Source organism: Chionomys nivalis, chromosome 14 (assembly GCF_950005125.1).
Source record: "Chionomys nivalis chromosome 14, mChiNiv1.1, whole genome shotgun sequence".
NCBI classification, from domain to species: Eukaryota; Metazoa; Chordata; class Mammalia; order Rodentia; family Cricetidae; genus Chionomys; species Chionomys nivalis.
The window spans coordinates 26,495,953-26,516,752 of record NC_080099.1 but is presented as its reverse complement, the minus strand read 5'-3'; positions in this window follow the sequence as shown (position 1 = coordinate 26,516,752).

The window sequence follows — 20,800 nt, the reverse complement described above, 5'->3', positions numbered from 1 at the left end:
ATAGGCCAAACAATTTATACGAGGGCTCTCCCCCAAATTCTCCTTCAAAATCTCTAGAACAATCACATGTTCTTATATTTCATAATTTTGTAACAATGGGGAGGTATCTTTATTTCTTATACAGTCAACTGAGAATACTGACAAAGGGAGGAGATCTTCAATGGTCACATCTATCTGATTGGTGGTGTCCTGGAAGAGTCTTAACAGACTTCTCCAGGGCTTCCCCACATCAGCCTCCCTCCATGGCTTATTAGGTACCCCCAGACCTGAATTTCAAGAAGGAACAATTCAAAAGGGTAAATCAAAAGGGAAAGTCCTTCTCAAGCTTCTGTTTAGGGAATAAATGTCAGTGTCCCATTGGCTAAGGCTTGTTTAATGGTTATTTTTAGTAATATATGAATATGAATCCTGGGGCACTTGGGAGGATTAGACTAGGAACATACTTTAAAGTCCACCAGAGGTTTCCTTCAATACTCTTTCATTTCAACATGCTGAAATAGTGTTTCTGTCTTCATCAGCCACTGGGTCTTTCTTTACTGGTTCAATCTTGTCAGCTGACACAAACTAGAGTCACCCGGGGAGATAGAGCCTCGGTTGCTTACATCAGATTGTACTGTGGGCAAGTCTGTGAGACATTTTTTGATTAATGATTGATGTGGGAAGGGCAAGTCCATGTGGGTGGTGCCACCGTCCAAGGTCATAGAACAAAAAGCAAGATGAGCAAGCCACTGGGAGCCACCAGTATGTAACTTTCCCATATGGTTCCTGCCTCTGTGCTTGATTGAGCTTTTTCACTGAGTTCTCAATGATGGACTATGATGGGAGACATGAAAGCCAAATAAATCATTTGCTCTCCAACTTGCTTTTGCTCATGATAATTATCACAGCAACAGAAAGCAAACTCTTGTTTATTTTTGCTTTCATAAGCAACAAAAAGTACACATCTGTAATGCTAATTTCAATATTTTAAAAGTCTTTCTTCTTAATATTGGGTCTTCAATCTTGAAGGAAAGGTCTAAATAATGAACAAGGACATTTGTGTGTATTTTAAACAAACACAAACTTAAAAACAAGAAAAATGATGTGGATGTAAAGGTAAGAGGTCTTACCTTTATTCTTCTTTGACTTACATAAATATTTAAATTACTTCAGCTAAAAACTAATATTTTTATTTTTCTCTTAGTATTTTTAACATTTTTACTTCTAAAATACATAAAATACCTGGAAGGTGTTATTTTGGGAAAATAATGCCATTTTCTTCAATTAAACGAGATTTCCCCATGCTTAAAATTTTATCATTGTGTCAGTTGTTTGAACTGCTATTTAAAAAATACCCACCAGGTCACACAAATAAGAGGAGCTTAATTCTGTCAGTTCTGAACACTGTAAGGCTGAGGCAGGGTGCTGGTGAAGATCTTTCTCCAAGCTGAAAACAATTAACTTCTAATTGCATAGACACAATGAAGCCAGAGATCTCTCTGGGATCTTCCTTCTCTATAAAGTTGCTAATCCATTCACAAGGCACCACCCTTATGACCTGATTTCTTTTCCAAGCTTCTACTACCTAATAACATCATACTGGGAGTTAGATATTAACATGCAAACTATGGGTGAGAACAAAATATTTATTTCATAACCATGTTGGTATTAGTTAAATTATTTCTCTGGAAACTTTGGAACAAAACATCACACATGCATACTATAAAGATCTAGAGCATGTACGGTCAAAGCATAACATCGTGGCTAGCTCCATGTTTCAGCCTCAAAAGAAAATGGATTCAAACATGAATCATTACAGTCTTTAAGAAACTAGTTAGCCAGCGTGGAAATTATCAGTAAGTTACTTGAAAATCTAGGGTAATGCTAGGCAATCGTTTACTCTGGCCAAGCTAAGCCAATATCAAGGATGTACTGCTAACAATCCATCATTCTCCTCTGTGTGAGAGCACTTTAATTAGTGCTTCACTGCACAGTGGCATATGGAAGGCAGCTGATTCAATACTGTCTGAGGAATGCAACAGAATCTTAAAAACTTTGTTTTTCTGTTATTTTTGGAAAATCATTAGAATATGGAAAATTTTAGCCTTTCTGTTATAATCTTTATTCTCCAACTTCTGGAGAAACTACCTAGGCCCAAAAGATATATTAGAAATATCCTAACTCATAGGGTGGTCGGTTTTCCGTTTCTGAAAAAAATACAAACACTCTCAAAACTACATATCCTTCACTGTCAGCAAACTGCATATAAAACCCCAAGTGTGAGCATCTAATAGCTTCAGAGAAATTTTAATGTTATGAGTCAAGCTATGGCTTGTCAATGATATCCTTGGATGTGATATAAAGGGTACTAGGTCTACCACAGAACCATGTTGATTTGTTCTGAATTCCACTAACTTTGGATTTCGATAAAAGGAAAACCCTTCACCTTCCAAATGGTTGAGGGGGCTGGAGAGGGAGAAGGAGCAGTAAGTAGGTTATGACTATTTGTATGGTGTCCTGACAGTTGAGACTTCAGTTTTGTCTTCTCCAAGAACATCTGGTCATTTCTTTTTATTTTTGCACCTGGGATCCCAACTGTATATACTGGCTAGTCTTATGTCAACTTGATTCAAGCTAGAGTTATCTGAAGGGAGGGAACGACAATTGAGAACATGCCTCCACGGGATCCAGCTGTAGGGCATTTTCTTAGTTAGTGATCCGTGGAGAAGGACCCAGCCCATGGTGGGTGGGACCATCACTAGGCTGGTGGTCCTGGGTTCTGTAAGAAAGCAGGCTGAGCAAAGTCACAGAAGCAGGCCTATAAGCGGCACCCCTCCATAGCTTCTGCATCAGCTCCTGCCTCCAGGTTCCTGCCTGGTCTGAGTTTCTGTCCTGACTTCCTCTGATGATGAACAGCAGTGTGGAAGTGGAAGTCTAATAGTTAACCCTTTCCTCTCCAACTTGCATTTTGGTCATGGGTTTTGTTGCAGCAACAGAATCCCTAACTAAGCCTCCATAGTTTTAGCTTTCTGCCTCCTAAAGGACATCTTTTAATGTTAAAAATGAGCTGTTATATGCAGTGACCAGTGTGAAGTCACGTACCACTCACAGCACAGGGATTTGTGCAACTGAACTCAAACTGCAAGGTCCTCTTGGTGCTCGTAAAAGAGGGAAAATAATTTTGAGATTAGTTTAAAAAATTCACAAAATGAACACTTAACTACAAGATCAATTAAATAATTTCCCCAAATCTATTCTTGAGAAGTTTTGGCACACTTGATTAATATTTTGACATAAACATAGCATTGTTTTTAAACAAATATATATATATATATATGTGTGTGTGTGTGTGTGTATGTATATATATAACACACATATATATTCTGCTATGAGGGTGGGAAGCTTATTGAGATACCATTTTGTCTTTTGCTTTCTTATAGTAGTTAATATCCCCTTTCATATTCTAAGATCATGGCCATGTGAATCCATTTTTTTACTGAAGAAAATTAATGATTCACATGTGGCAAAGCCTGAAGAAAAAGTTGCCAAAGAAGTGATGATGTCCACTGTGAGTTTTTGGGAAGAGCCATTTCCTGAAGCAGTCACAGCTTCAGATGGCCAAAGGACAGACAGGCTTTGAGGAAGAGGAGGAGGCTTTGGAGAAGTCTGGCTGTAGCTTTGGGGAGGGGCTGGAGAAGTTTTTCACACTGCAGTCTTTGTGTGCCAATGCTGCCAGCACTTCCAGTCGACTGGGACTGGGTACCTGGTACTGTGATGCTCCCCCCTTGTTCTAGCTCTTACACTTGATCTTGACATTCTCACAATGTTATCTCCAAGCGACAAGGACCAGGAAGGACTGGTAATGCTCACATGCACAGTGGCAAGCCTGAATAGAGATAAAGATAACTGGGAGGCCAACAGGGGTGTGTAGAGGGCCCTAATTCCTCAATTCACAGGTAGAGAAACCAGGAATGCAATGTGAGATTTCCCTCTGTATGCTGTGATTACCATTGGTTAATAAAGAGACTGTCTTTGGCCTGTGCAGGGAACAGATCTAGGCAGGGAAAACTAAACTGAATGCTGGGAGAAAGAAGAGCGGAGTCAGAGAGAAACAATGGAGCCACTGGAGACAGATGCTGGGAACTTTACCGAGTAAGCCACAGCCACAGATTAATAGAAAGGAGTTAAATTATATTATACAGATTAATAGAAAGGAGTTAAATTAATATAAGAGTTAGCCAATAAGAAGCTAAAACTAATGGGCCAAGAAGTGATTTAAATAATATTGTTTCCGTGTTATTATTTTGGGGCTAAGAGGTTGGGAACCAACAAGCTGCCTCTCTCCTACAAGAATGTTACACTTGTTGGCTTTCTCTTCAATGGAAGGGTTTATACTTGTTTTTAATCCAGAAGCCTGGGAGTAGATGTTATTACTACTCTGGTGACCTTTGCTATTCCATAGAGTCAGGCTTCATTCAAATCCCCCAGACCCTTAAGCACTGTCTCTCAGTCAGTAGAACCCGTTCTTGTGGAACAGGTCACAGGCACTTTCCAAAAGACATGTACCTTATAAAGGAGTTTTGATGTAGTCATGCCTTAAGCTTTTCTGTGATCACTGTCCTGAGGAGACTTTCTTAAGGTCATGTTGGACTTACAATTGTCAAAAATACAGAGTGGGGTCAGCCTCTAGAAGTTTGAATCAGTTCTCTTAAGTCATGTTGAACCTGATTTCCTTCTTATTTCTGGTGCATAATGCCTGTGGCAGCCTCAAGCTTTGCAGGGACTCCTACAGGGGTGTCTCCAAATTTCCTCACTTAACTAGTTCCTGGGAAAGGAAAAACTTTGAAGATTACCAGAGTCTTCTCCAGTTTTATTAAAGGGCGAAAAAACTGCAGGAGGAAGACACTCTGAAAGCCAAGCTGCAAAAAAGAGATTTCTCAGACCTATTGAGCTGCATGTGAATTGAACAGAGAACACAAGGGTTACAGCTCCCATGAGTTCTCTCTCAGGTTGAGGAGATGCAACTTTTGAGTCATCTCTGATTTTGTAAATAACTGTTCCTCACACTCCTGTTACTGACTCCAGTAAAAACATATTAGTTCACCACCACATTGGTTTTTGACAGAATCACTGCTTTAGTCTGTCTTGTGTTCTGTTTCTGGGCTGAGTGTGTGTGTGTGTGTGTGTGTGTGTTGTATTGTGTATGCAGTATGTGGGGGTATATTAGTGTCTGTCTGTCTGTCTGAGGGATGGTGTGCATGAATCATTTAAGGGTGGTGTATGTCTCTATAGATGTTGAAGCTCCCCAGGAAAATTCCCCATGTTACATTAGTACCTCTGGGCTTTCCCTATATATTTCTAAAGAAGAAAGCTCTACAAACTTGACTAGAATGAAATTTCTGTGTTCAAGTAGGTTCAAGTATATTTCTGGAGAAATATAATGTTTAAGAGATACATGCTAACATGGTATTTTAGGGTAAAACTCAGAGCACTCACCTAAGATTTCTGTCTTAGTTGGTTCCCAACCCAAAGAACAGCAGCCATTTGATTTGGTACCCCAATAACCGGTGAGATAGAATTTCTTTCCATCTGCGGGCTTAAGGAAAAATTTGAATTTATTTAAAGAAAACAAAGGACCTATGTTATTTCTTGAAACTTATCACAGTGGTTCTGAAGTGAACTTTAAACTACCTCATGGCTTCCGACCACATCTCTGCCATTATTACCCATATGACTTTACACACAGTGTGTTATGCCTCTGGTTGATCTATTAAGGTCAGAGGCACTACCTACAGCTTAGAGTTGCTTTGTGGTTGAATGGACTAGAACACACCACTGTTTGGTTCTTTGCTTTCCAGCCTCAGAGCACTAATAAGCTGAAGAATTTCTCTTTTGCTTCTAGGTGGGCATGGGTGATATTTTGAAAATAGATTATATTTTTTAGCAAATATTGTTTCTGTATATATTAGGATGATCATATAACTTCTTTATTGTAGCCGTGAACTATAATAGTAACTTTTATAGTATTAAGTCAGGTTTATATTACAGTTCATGAACCTTGCTTGGTTACAATAAGACTTGGTATATTTTGTTGGATTTAATTTTCTAGTATTTTGTTAAGGATTTGTGTATCTATATGCTGAATTAAGTATGAGGTGTATGTGACATATTATGTGTGCATATACTTGTTATACTTGTTTTCTTTGTCTGTCTTTGTCAGGTTTGATATGTGAACTTGTATTCATCTTAAAAATAATTCAGGGGCACTTTCCTGATTTTTAGTTCTCCGAAGCAGTAACTATAAGGAAAAGAATTTGCCTTTCCTGAATATGAGTTAGAATGCGCTTCTACACCTGGTTTCTTTTAATTTTTGAAAGATTTTAGACTGTAAATTTTATTTATTTAATAGTTAAAGACCAACTCAGGCAATCATAGCTATTACATTAATTAATTAATTTTTGCCACATGAACTATTATAGTATCTCATTGTTTGCACTTATAGTTTTTTTTTTTTACGGATTTTGTCTTTGTTTGTTGTATGTCTATGAGAGTTTTGCCTGCGTGTGTATAAGTATTCTGTGTGTGCCTGATGCCAGCAGAGGTCAGGAGAGGGCACCAGATCCCCCTGGAACTGGTGTTAACAATGTTTATGAGCTGCCACCTGGACTCCGGCACTACTCCAGAGGCCCCTGCAAGAGCAGCAGGTGCTCTTAACTGCTGAGCTATCTCTCCGTCTCTGCATTTTAAAGTCTCTTTTCTTAGTCTTTATTCTTCCTAACCATTGTCTGGATTTTTTTTTTACTTGTCAATCATCAGTGCTTTTTTAATAACTTCAATTATTAAAATAAATGACATATTTCCCTTTTAGATGTATTGTTTTCTGTTGCTTTTTATCTACTCCATAAGTGAGAATAGGCTCCCATGTATTGTCGGATCTCGAACTCACTCTGTATTAAGGACTGGTTCAGAATCCCTGGTCCTTTTGCCCATGTCCCTGAGTTTGATGTTATACCACTCTGCTTGACTTTAGACCTTCTGCTTTCATTCGTTGACTTGTATGGAAACGTCTTTCACTTCCTTCTGTTCTTTAAAGACAGTTGATTGTATTAGTGATTCTGGGTTGATACTTCTTTCCTCTCTCCCTTCGTGCCATTAATTTATTCTCTTGAAAACAATATCACTTTTTATTTTGTTTCATTTCTTTTCAATTTTTGTTGTTCTTAAGAATCTCCCTTTGAAAAAAATAAAAACAAAACAAAACAAAAAAGCAAAAACCACAGCCAGGTATATTTGTGCACACCTTTGATCTGAGAACTTAAGAGGCAGATGTAGGTGGATCTAGGACAGACAGATGCATATGAGAACCTGTGTAGAAAATAAGCAAACACAAATCAATAAATCTCCCTTTTGATGTTTGAAGCTTCATTGTGATGAGGCTAGATAAAAAAGATCTATTTGTGTGCTTGATATGTGTTAGAGTTTTAGAAATGATGTTTTTATTCTTTGACAATTTTATACAGTGTATTTTGGTCACATTTACCTCCTTCCCCTAACTCTTTTCAGCCTCCTCCCTCACCCTTTCCCCAAGCAGCTTACCATTCTCATTCTCTTTTTACATCCCTCTTAAAATCCATCAAGTTCAACTGGATTGTGTGTATCCCATGGATCTTTCTCCCTTGTCTTATTCCTTTAGTGAGTAATTCTATTACTGTGTTACTCTATTCAAATGCTATATGGAGCAGATATGGAGATTACTCTTCCTGATTTTGATGGGAATGCGTCAAGTTTATTTCTGCTGAGATGATGTTGGCTGTGGGATTATTTTAAATTGCCTTTATTGTGTTGAGCTGTGTCCTCTATATTCCTAGATTCTTCAGGACTTTTATCATAAAAACATGTTGAATTTTGTCAAAGGCATTTTTCACATCTAATGATATTAGGTAGTTTCTGACCCTGACTCTGTTTATGTGGTGAATTAAATTTGTTGATTTATATACACTAAACCATCCCTGCATCCCTGGGATGAAGCAGTCTTGATCACGATATGGAATCTTTTTGATGCATTCTTGAATTTTGTTTCCAAGTATTTTATTGAGAATTTTTGTGTCTATGTTCATTGGAGAGATCAGGCTGCAATTTTCTTTTTTCACTTGATCTTTGTCTGACTTATCAAAAGAATATAGAACTGTTCCTTCCTTTCCTACTTTGTGAAATAGTTTAAGAAGTATTAGTGTAAATTCTTCTTTGAAGTTCTGGTAGAATTCTGAATTTTGCCCATCTGACCCTGAATCTTTATTTGGAAGACTTTAAATTACTGCTTTTATCTCATTGGTTGCCATGAGTTTGTTTGAATTATTTGCTTCATTTCAAGTTAATTTTGGTAGATAATACACACACACACAGAGAGAGAGAGAGAGAGAGATCCATTTCTTTTAGATTTTTCAGTTCAGTGGTATATAGATTTTTATACTATGTCCTTATGATTTTCTGTATTTCCTCAGTATCTTCGCAATGTTTCCCCCTTTTTTTTAATCTCTGGTTTTACCAATTTGAACCTTCTCTCTCCCTCTTGCTTGATCTGGCTAAAGATTTGTCCTATTTGTAATTTTTTTCAAATAATTAATTTAGCCACAAATGGAACATTTATATAACATCCTCGTCCCCAAGGTGCCACAATCAATACAGGAAGTCAGCATGAATATGAGCAGAACTGTGTCTTTTGGACTTCTGCCCTCATGAACTCTCAACATCTATAGTTGCCTACACAATTCCTGCCAAAACTGCAGGCAGTTAACATTCCAGCATGGAGTGGAGAGGGGTTCCCAAGTACCCCCACCCCATGTCGAGGAGCTATTGAGAGGCCACGGCTTCTTGAAGGTAGAGTTTGTTTCAGTTTTCTTTAAGGTGTGGCTCCTACTAGGCCAACCTTACTTCAGTGAATGACCCCATGCCTATATGTATATAGGCAGCATACATTGGACTCTCTGGGTAATATAACAAAAATTTTTAAAGAGATCATGAAGTTGGGAAGGGTAGTGGGAAATTCTGGACCTGACAAGAATTAGAGGAGTAGTGGGGGTGGTAAAGGTGGTCAGAATGCCTTGTATTCACGTATGAAATTTTCCATGAATTCATTAAAGCAATGTGTTTCATTAAAATACAAATTGAATGAGGACTGGGGAAATGCCTCAGTAGGGAAAACATTTGTCCGGAAGTCACAAGTGTCTAACTTCACATCTCCAGAATCTATGTAACATGTGTATGTGTCATTTGACCACTTCTCAGAGTAGGTAGAAAATGGAGGAATGAGAATCCCTAGGAGCTTGTGTATCTGCCTGTCATACACGGTTGTTCAATCGAAAAGAGACCCTGTCTCAAACAAAATGGAAGGTCAGGACCAATACCTGAGAGTGGCTTCTGACTTCCACATAGGTGCTGTCATGTGCATGTGCCATACTAACATACATGCTCTCTCTCTCACACACACACACACATACACACACACAAACACACACACACACAGAAGCAAGGGACAGAAACAGAGAGAGAAAAATTGTAGAATGAGACCTGATTACCCACATCTAACCTTTGTAAAAGCAACAACATTTCTTAGAACAGACAAAAACACAAATTCTTAGACTTCAGAACATTCACGGAGGGTCATTTAGTTACAGATGATGAAAGTGGTAAAAGATGCCACTAAACTTCACAGTGGAGCTTCTGGAAGTCCAACTTCATGTTACACCCACAGGCTGAAGCTATTTGTAGATGCATCGGTTTGTCTGTGCATTGGCGAAGCCTTCATCTTAGCCAGATGCACCATGTTGGCCATAGAGTTATACAAAATGCCCAAAGAGCGTGGTTTACAATAGGACGTTCAAGCCGGGGACACTGCACCCATTTATCACCATATCCCACACCAGACTGGCCAAATACGGTCCAAAGGCATCTGAACACAGTGCTGTAGCTTAAGAACAAATACAAGTTCCTCAGACGGATTTGGCTAAAAGATCCACATACAAACAAGCGAAAGTTTGGAAACTGGGGTCTGATGGAAACAATGTTTGTGAAAGATTATGTATAGCTAGCAGGCAAATCTCGAAAGGAGCGGGTATGACACTCAGACTACTTTACAGAGATCTTATCTGTTAAAGGAACTAATTACAGAAGTGTGTGAATGGGGGCGTTGGTGGTGAAATACAGAAATAATTAGCAAAGGGGGAACTAGCAAAGCTTTCAGCCTTCTACAAACTGAACGAAAACTGTGAAGAAGCCAGTCCTGGAGCCGAGAGGGAAGGTTTGTATCCAGAAGCATCCCCCGTGTGTAAAGCAGACCATCTGGTAAGGGACACAGGATGCTCATCTGTGTTCTTTGTCTACCCACTCACTTCCTGCTGGCCAAACACACTGGGCGCCAGTGTAGAGAGAATCCCATTGATGTTGTCTGGGCAAGCCAGCAGCCCTAGGCAGTGAGCAAAGGAAAAAGGGAGGCGATGTGGGGAGAAAGTTAAGCAAAGAATCTCTAGCACATGAGCACCGACCTGTAAGTCAAGAATAGTTACTAACTATTGCATCACTTTGTGAACCAACCCTAATCTGTTCAGTCAACAGGCTAATTTCCCAATTTTTTTTAAAGGACTTTTTCCTGGTATGCCAATCACACTGACTTTCTTCACACATTTAATTTCCCTCTCTCCAATCTAACTGACTTTATTCTTTTTAGATGTAATTATAGGTCTTCCGAAACTTTTCCAAAATGTTCTAGTTTTCTAGGAACTCTGCCATTGGTCTATTTTTTTCCTCCTCGGATTTCCTAACTGCCTTGGACAACACCCATGTGGACAGAGTTTTATTGGTTGGGTCATGCTAACTCATTTCTCACTCTGTCTTATGGACTCTGTGGTGAACACAGCGGGGTATGAGGCCAGTTCCTAAGAATGTTCTCTAGGGATTTCTACTTTTGAAGAATCGTGTTGGTCATGGTTACTTGACAGCGTCCATTGTTGTGTACACCTGTGTGTACGAATAGACAATAGGAAAAAGTGTCACATGAGAATACTCATGTGACAGGGCAGTTATCAACTTTTAACACTTGAATACTGAACAGTCTTGATTTTTAAAAAGAAAAAAATGGTAACTTAAACAAATAGCATTAATATAATATCGTATGTTATTATGAAGAAACTCATCTAGGATGAGACAAAGAAGAATTTTTCTTATCATTTTGTCCAAATTGGTAAGATAGGCATTTTAGGTATAGTACTTGAGTCATGCACATATTCGGAAGTGCAGAATGCAGAGTGCATGAATCTGTATTTAAATTCCCCTAAGTATCATTTGAGGGCATCTACAGTCTTCATAACCAAAGTAAAGCAAATGTCTGACACTTTCTTCTTGCACAGCAGGAGTCACTAAGTCCTGTATGCTTTATAAAAGGTTGTCGTGGCTGTGCTCTGCTGTTCTTCCCTGAAAATCCTTCAGTATTGGTAATTGTAGTTGGGGAAATTCAGTATCTTTCATGTGTCCCAGTAAGGCCTGAGTGACCCCTTCTCACCCTCCTCTCCCTCTCGCCTCAATTCCCATCATCACCTTCTTACAGCACTCCTGCCTGGATTGTTCTTATCTGTGTCTATTTCTGAAAACCGTCTGATTTTTCAGGTTTCAGAGGGAATGTCCATTGAAGCAAGCCGCCACTTGGCTTTCCCTTCCGTACTGTTCCCTGATATAGCATGGCTGTTCCCTTTATAGCAGCTTCCCTTACCCTTCACATTCAAATGTCATGATGTTACGTTCCTTCTAATGTTCGTCTTCTCCAACAGATGGCATATTCCATAGACACCATCTTTTTTTTACTATTATATGCCAAGCTATGTGGCTTAGGGCACCAAGAGAGTTATGATCTGAATGTTTGCCAAATACCCCTGCACCAAACTTGTGCACTGAAACTTGAGACTTAATGTGAGGGTTATTTGAGGCTGCATGGAAGTAGAGCCTGAGGAGAGTTCTTGGGTCATGAAAGCAGAGCCCTAATGAATGAGATCTGAGCATGTTTAAAACAGTCTGCAAAGAACTGTCTTCTGCCCGGCTCTTCCTCTCCATCCTCCACTCCTGCTACCTGTCCTCCTTTCCCAGACCTAGACCACCTCCTCATCTTAGTCTTGTTCATTCTTGTCTGTATCCCCACCTCCTCTCTCTGTGTGTTTATATCTCTGTCTCTCTATTCAAGACAATGGAATTACAAATGTAGAGTAAATTCTCTCCAGCTGAGTGATAGCCCAGTCCTGTCTTGCCCTTTCAGTCACATGAAGACATCACGGGAAAAGTTCCATCTACTAATCAGGAATCCTGTCCTTCTTTGTCAGCCGCAGATCCTAACAGTGCCTTGGTCTTGGTATTGGCCATCCAGCCTCCAGTTTGGTGAGCACTAAGATCTGTTATTTATAAGCTACCCATCACTGGGATCTTGTTATGAGTAGACAAGGGCTAGGAGTCCCCTAGCAGACATGCCAAATGAGTGAATAGATGCCTAACGCCCAGCCCTATCTTGTGTGTGTTCAACACTTTTCTAGGTAGCTACATACAGAGGTCTCCTCACTTCCGTGTGAAGCGCTAACACTGTGTACATCTCAGAAGCCCTCACCAAGGAATTCATGAGGGCTCTACATGAAGATCCAAGTCCCCTGAAGGAAAACAAAATTAATGTTTCTTTTCAGTGAACGAAGTATTTAGCATATGCAAATTCAATTAATAGCAAGTGATTCAATGCTGAAGAAAAAGTTTTTGGCACTCATTATATAACTCAGCTAGTAATTCTGTGGGAAACTGTGGAGACTGAGAATGGCAGTGTATGCTAGCCTCATGACTTAGAGAAGTCATTACTCTCAGAGGTGTAGAAAAAAAAAAGCCAAGCATTGACTCTGTTTTTCTTTGCCCTCTCAGGATTGCTTGTGTATGATAGTGAACAGTACATGAAAATGGAGGAGTACAAATGAAGTTAGGGGAATTTTAAAGCCATGGGAAGAATTCATCATAGCTTGTATTAGAGATCACAATCTCTGTATCATTTGATCTCCGTCTTATCTTTAACAGCTTGAGTGGGCAGAGGAGGAGGATTTACGTACATATGAATGAGCTACCCTCCCGAGATTCTCTGCTTGTGTTTCTCAAACTATAGCTTAATCCATGACTGTATAAACTTGTAAAGAATCTTTGTCATACGTAATTCCAGATGGAGTAAATATGCTTAGTGAGGACTTATCCAAGAGAAGAAATGCTGAAGAGCACATTTGCAGTCTGTGAAAAATTAGCAAACACGTGAACTGGGGCCTAAATTCTGAGCACATGGTTCTGCCCAGGCTCTTCACAATGAAAAGAACCTACTGTATATAGGCTGTGAGCAGACACTAGTAGACTCAGGCAGAACTGATCATCTTAGCTGGAAACTAATCAGACACTTTATGTCCTTTTAAAAATCCAAATAGGGCTATTGTTCAATGACTTTCCTGGAAATGTTTCATTTTGTACTAACCAAAAATAAGGTTATTACTGTGTATTTTTTTACCTGAGAATAAAGGAATGTGACTGTCACTTACTTTTGCTTTTGCTTTGAATAAACCTTATCCCATAATTTTGTTTTCTTTTTTAAGACAGACTCTCAACATGTAGCCTTGGCTCGTCTGCAACTCACTATGTAGACCAAGCTAACTTTGAACTCATAGAAGTCTGCCTTTCTTTACCTCCCAAGTGCTGGGGTTAAACACATGTGCCAATATGGCTGGACATCCCATAGCTTTGTAATGGCATTCCTCCAGACCTAAGATTTCACTTATGCTAACTGATGGATAGAAGAGGAAGTTTAAAATTGCAGCATTAGATCTATTTATTAATTTTATCTATTAGTTGAAATGGTGGATCTTTACAGTGAGGGAATGGGACATTAAATGTAAACCAAGATGTCACTTAGCCTATAGACAATATAGTCGCTAAGATGTCCGTTCCCACACTTGTTAACTTAGAGTTGTCAGTTTCCCAACGCAGGTCTTCAGACCTCTGCCTCATGTCACAGCCTAGCATCTTTGTGCATCTTTCAGAGGTCCTCATATTAGACAGGGACAGTCTTCTCTCTGTGTTCCTGATTTGTCACCTTAGGGTGTTCCTGTTTCGGTCCTGGCATGCCCTATGGCTTTGTGCAGGAAACATGGTGTTTTAGATAAGCAGGTTGATTGGAATGATGGTTTGTGTGAATTGTCAATCTGACAACATTGTGAATCACTTGGAAGATGGGCCTCCGGCCATGCCTGTGAGGGGTTATCTTGACTGTACGAAGAGAGGTGAAAAGGTCTGCCTACTGTGATCCAGTGCATTGTTTCCTCAGCTGGAGTTCAAGCTGTCTAAGGGGAGAAAAGGAGCTAAATTTGCAGGAGGCATTCACAAGCCTTTAGTGCTCTCTGTTTCTGATTGTGGATATCGTGTGACAGGCTGCTTCAAGTTCCTGTAGTCTTGACAACTCTACTACAAACGACTAGGTATTCTTGACCTGTGAGCTAAAGTAATCCCACTCCTCTTAAGTTACTTCCGTCAGAGTATTTTATCACAGCACAGAAGAGAGAGCGAGACCCAGGGGTTAGGTTGGAAGAGGCTGTGAAACAGGAGGACACAGAAGGAGATACGCAGCAGAAACTGCATACTTCCCCAACCTGGTGTAGAATGAATGTTGCCAAGGAGACTGTAATTACCATGAGGCCAGGGGTCTGCTTTACCTAAGAAGAATGCTTTGCAAATTGTAGGCTTGCAATAAATATTTATTGAGCAAACAGATAATAATGTTCAATTAGGTTAAAGGACTCTGTCCAGCCTTGCGGCTTATCCCAATTTGTAGTTGAAGTTAAAAGAGACTAGGAAAGATGCTTGTTGTCCAAGGCATGCGCTTCAAGGAAACCTCGGGCCCTCAGTAACTTGTTTTGAACTTGTTAAGGCATGTGGTATCCTCAGATTCCTGGATTATGTTATGGAGATTAATCTCAATACCAGAAATCCTCGAAGGACTCCCATATTAAATATAATTTGGCTTCTCAGGTGCATTTTTGGATGTTCAGAGGGAGGACATTCATGCCCTATTGAAGATACCTATCATAGCTTTCTGGTGACAACCAACCTTAGACCTAAAAGCATAAAGTTAGTCCAAATTCTAACATTTTATAATAAAAATGCTTTCTTTTAAAGAACAACTTTTCTGAATCAGGGAACATGACTCAATATGTGGGCATTGTAAGTGTAGTCTTTGTGTGTTATATAGTAGTGTGTCCTAAATTATTGGGAACAAAGACGTTTTAAAAAACATTCTAATTTATCACAGAAAAATGTTTTAAGCATAATGGAAATATTTTTAGAACTATCATGTGCTTGTGTCGCATTATAACGCCATGGGGTTTCAATAAAAGTTTTCCAAATATTGCTCCACTATCTAACTATCACATCATGAACTAGAAAAATATAGATTGTGGGCTGGTGAAAGTCTAAGTATTTACTTGCTGTAACCCTTTTTGCTAGAGACAAGCATTCTTAACTATCATTGTAACTCAAAGAGATGACACAGACAAAGTGTCCCAGGCATCTGCCATTAAATAGGTCCCACAGAATCAGGGCAAAACATAGGATGAGAAGTATAGTCAGACTATTCTAGTCACACATTTTGTCCCTGTGATCAGTATGCAAGGGAAATAGCTTAAAAGCAACAAATAGTTGTTTGGGCTGAAGTTTTTGTAGATTTGTGTCTAGTATCATCTGGACACATTGGCTTGGGTCTAGATGACTCGGAATATCACAGCAGTAGCAGCAGAAGATTGAAGCTGTTTGTGTCATGGTAGCCAGGAAACAGAGAGAAATAAGAGGTCCAGAAACATTATTCAAAGGCATATTCCAAATGAAGTCAACTTGACTACATCTGTAATTGACTAAAACCCACACAACTAGACACTCCTGGGAAGGATTTTTTGATTGAGTCAATTGATGCAAGGAGACCCACCCTACATAAACATCACAACTTCGGTGGAAGCAACTTTTGCTTTTTGCCTCCTTATCTTTAATCTCCTTGGCAAGTTTGTTTATCCTGCTGCTGAGGCATTCCCTCACTGATATTCGAGCCTACTTCTTTACAGTTTCCATGTAGCCTGAAGGTGAGCATTTCTCATGAACTTCCTGGAACTCTAGACCATATTTGATCTGCTGAGACACCCAGCCTCATGTACTGAAAAACCACTAGATTCTCAGCCTTCCCACTATGAGACAGTTGGACTACCTGGACCATACCTTGTAAACCATTCTTGTGAACCCCCTTAATAATATCCATGGTTGTTAATATTAATACTTGCAACTTGGAAATGGTCTTGTCAACATATTGCTGTATATGTTGTCTTAGAAAGAGTGTAATTATGCTGAAAAAAGATATTTTCTGAAAGTCGGTAGCAGTATTATATAATGGCAACATTAAAATGATTAAACTATAAGGAGGAAAGTTAAAATTCTATGATTTCATGATCTATTTACTTCATACATGACTACATTGCTTTAAATATTTATTTTTAATGGTGTGTGTGTCTGTGTGTTTGTGTGACTGTGTGGCATGTATGTGTCACTGCCTATAGAGGCCAGAAGAGGGTGTTGAACCTTCTAGAACTAAAGTTACAGGTAGTGGTGAACCACTTCTCTTGGGTGCTGGAACCCAGACTAGGTTCGTTGGAAGAGTAACAAGTGCTCTTAACTGATGAGCCATCTCTCCAGTCCTGTCTTTTAACTATAGCATATTACTATTTTCTAATAAGCTCCACTATCTTAATTGCTGATGAGTTTATCCTCTTTTCCCCATCAACAGCAGGGTGGGTAAGATCTCCTCAGCCTCCATGAGGATGTTAAGTCTTACATCCAAAGTGAAAAGCTCAAGATTAACTTCCTTCCTTCTGTTCCTTTCTTCCTTTCTTTTCCTTCCTTCCTTCCTTCCTTCCTTCCTTCCTTCCTTCCTTCCTTCCTTTTTCTTCCTTCCTTCCTTTTCCTTCCTTCCGTTCCTTTCTTTCTTTCTTTTCCTTCCTTCCTTCCTTCCTTCCTTCCTTCCTTCCTTCCTTCCTTCCTTCCTTCCTTCCTTTTCCTTCCTTCCTTCCTTTCCTTCCTTCCTTTCTTTTCCTTCCTTCCGTTCCTTTCTTCCTTTCTTTTCCTTCCTTCCTTCCTTCCTTCCTTCCTTCCTTCCTTTTCCTTCCTTCCATTCCTTTCTTCCTTTCTTTTCCTTCCTTCCTTCCTTCCTTCCTTCCTTCCTTCCTTCCTTCCTGTCTGTCTTAATTTCTTTCTTCTTTTAAGACTTCTGTCTCTTACCACAGAGATGTGTCTCTTTCTATGTAAAGCACATAACTGTAGACACATTTGATGTGTCCAGTATAACATTTAAGACAGTAGTCTAGAATAACATAATGATTAGGGCCTTCTTATAACACAGATTGTATAAATGTCTAACAAAGGCTTGTTCTACTTATACAAACATCTCACCTAACATTAAAGAGAAAATGAAACCTAAAACTCTCATATGGATAAACTTCATACTTGAAAACTGTAGAACAATCTTTTTCATTAAGAAGTCTCTCTTAGTTACCAAGAGAGAAACTTGAGCTTTTCATGTCTCATAGGTTTGCTAAAATACCCAGATCTGTAGGAGTAATGTATTGAGGCTTCAATTGACGTAAAATATCACTGAATATCAATCCTATATCAATATATGCCATTTGAGATGATAAGAGGATGATGGAAATGAAATCCTAGATAAAGATATGGAGTAAGGGAAGCAATGGTGTACAGTGTGTCTTCTGGGGTTACATACAAGGGAAACCTTGCACCAGAAACTTAGAGCAAGAAACTGGTGAGGGAAAAGTGCTCAGGAATGCTCAACATAAACTTCATCTCCTCCATGGTCTTGCTTGCACTCAGTTCTGCTTCCCAGGTCTTTCCAATGTGCTCCTCAGACACTCTGGTTAAATAAATTATTATCCCACCAGCGATGGTAACTGTTTCAAAGAGCTAGCTCTCAGAACCACCCATCGAGCTCCTCAGCTCTGAAACATGCCTGGATGTTCTTGGCCCATGATCAGATGAATAAATAGAAAGGAGCATTAGGTACCGAGGGCTGGAAAATGAGTTTTTACATGTGGCTAAGAGGACATCATTTTCTTTTTATCCCACAAGATCATTCAAAGAAAACAGAAAGACAAGCAGATTATGTTTCCCCTAAAGTGACCACAGAAGGAGTGTTTTATAAACTAATCCATTAAAGCTATGACATATAATCCCTTAATTCTGGATATTAATCTAAAACACCAGAAAAACTAACCAAGATATTTCTGTCACAGTTCAACATTTTCTGGATTATAGTTGAGGAACATTATGTTCCCTTGGAACAGCTAAAGAATTTTTTAGTTCAACATTTTAAATGAACTCTTCTGAATATGTTATATAAATTGGATTTGGTCACTTTGACTTTTAAATTAAGAAGAATGTTTTAGAACTCCAATCTATGCATTTCAAGCTTGGTTTTCCACAGGATAAGCTTTCACGGAATAAATTATTCAGATTTTTAATTAGTTATCGTTTTATTACTTTCAAGTCACATTTGGTTTTCATACAGTACACTGAAGTGCACAGTGAACATGGACTAAGTTTCTGTAATCTGTGCCTACCTTGGCATTACTTCTGGCCATCATTTTTAAAATGTCAGACAAGATGGTTCAGTGGATAAGTGTAATAGATGCCGAGCCTGACATGCTGAGTTTGGTCTCCAGGACATGGAAGAAGGAAAAATTGGTGCTTATAGTTTTATAGTTTGTCCTCTGACCTCCACCACCCTACTGTAGCATAGCACAAGTGTTCTCTCTCTCTCTTCTCTCTCTCTCTCTCTCTCTCTCTCTCTCTCTCTCTCGCTCTCTCTCTCTCTCACACACATACACACAGACAGACACTATACAAACATAACAAACTTTTAAAAGTGCAGAAGTCAAACAACTACATATCTTCAATTAAGCATCAATAATTAAAAATAACATTTACTTTTCAATCACTGTAACTTTAATCATTAAAAAGTTGCACTTCATGAATCTAACCATCATTACAGTAGAGTTAATACAGCATTACTCAATTTTCCAGTGCTAGGTAGAGTGAATTCAGTTACATACTCCTGTAATGTATCTCGTTTATTGCTTATAGTGATTCACATAAGTTTAACTCAGTCCTGATTCCTTTTACTAATTATTTCCATGTTTTCCTCTTAAAAGTCTTTTAGAACCAAAGATAAATTTATTACTGTGTGTCAAAAAGAAGGCCTTCAGTGAAGGCCTATGTGGGTGAGGTATCTGAGAGCTCGTTCCCTCATTCTTCTTCCAGGAGCCAGCGAGAGTACGTTTCCCAGTGTTCTTTGCGCTTCAGTTCCCCTCACACATTATGGACAAAAATCTATAAGTTGCTCTGTTAGGCCCAGTGATTAAAACCCACAGCTCTGTGTCCTGAAGTCATTCTCCACATTAGTTTCCTGGGTTCATGGAGAAATTCAAACAAGATTCAGAGTCACGTGATGGAGAGAGCTTGGTTTGTAAATGTTCCTTAACAGGACTCAGATTTCAACTTCATATGAGCGAGAGGAAAGGCCATGTTGTGTGCCCTGATACTTAAATCTCACTTGTGGGAAAGCAGGTGATAGAGCCCAGCAAACACAGTGGAAACCCAGGATTAGAAAGGAAGTGGACTTTGAAATCATGAATCTTATTTTCTCAGTACCGTTATCATAGTCAGAGAGATAAGGTTTCTGCCTAAGTATGTTTCTTGTTGACTAGAATCAAAGCCTATCTGACAGAGTCAGCAACATTTGACTTTAAAGGGCTCCCAGAACAAAGTCGGGAAAAGGAAGCTTTTCTTGGGTGTCCATGCCCTAAACACACCAGTGGCATTTCCCCCTGCAAAATACATGCCACGTGTGGTTTCTTAAAAATAGCAGCAGGAACTTTAAGGGACTTGTGAAGGACCGAGTTTGGTCCCTTTCTACATCATCACTCCAGCCTGTCATCACTTAGTCACTTGGATAACAGTTTTTAGGGTGACTGTTTCTTTGAAAGATAGCTCAATGGGTTTTCAGAAAAACATTATTTTCTCCCACATTTTTACCATTTTACTTATCACTTAATAGAATTTTGGGCTTGTAGTAATGGACAAACTGTTGTAGATGCTGAAGGGAAGTGGATGATTCTGAATCAACATCTATGTGGTAGTGACTGAGTTCTGTGGTCATGGCCAGAGACTGGCTGTGTTTAAGAGTATTCAGTTTTCAATGGGCAATTTCAAATTGCTCTATAGAATAACTCTAAAAGTTCATAAATGAAAAGAAGCATCTTATTTTTGACTGATCCCAACCCTCTTACAGGGTCTCATCTCATTGACATGTTTTCCTCCAGTACTCAGTACCCTATAAATCTCCATCCTGATTTTTTTCTGTGGATTCTCTTATGCCAAATACAGCTGTATCATGAAGGCAGCATCTGCTCTGGTCTCTAATCCTGAAAGATGGAGCCATTCCCTCTCTGCAGTGCTCCCATTAACTCCCTCACATGAGAAATGTCGATGCCATGCTCAGCAGCCAATGCTACACCTCGGATGCTTATGTTCTGCCCCAGGCTTTGATTATAGTTCTGTTCTCCACAGTTCACCAAGCCTATGGCAAACTCATCTCTTGATATTCCAGGAAAAATTTATGTGTGCCCCTGGTTGCAGTGGGTAACCATTGTTTGCTTTGGTCTGCTGG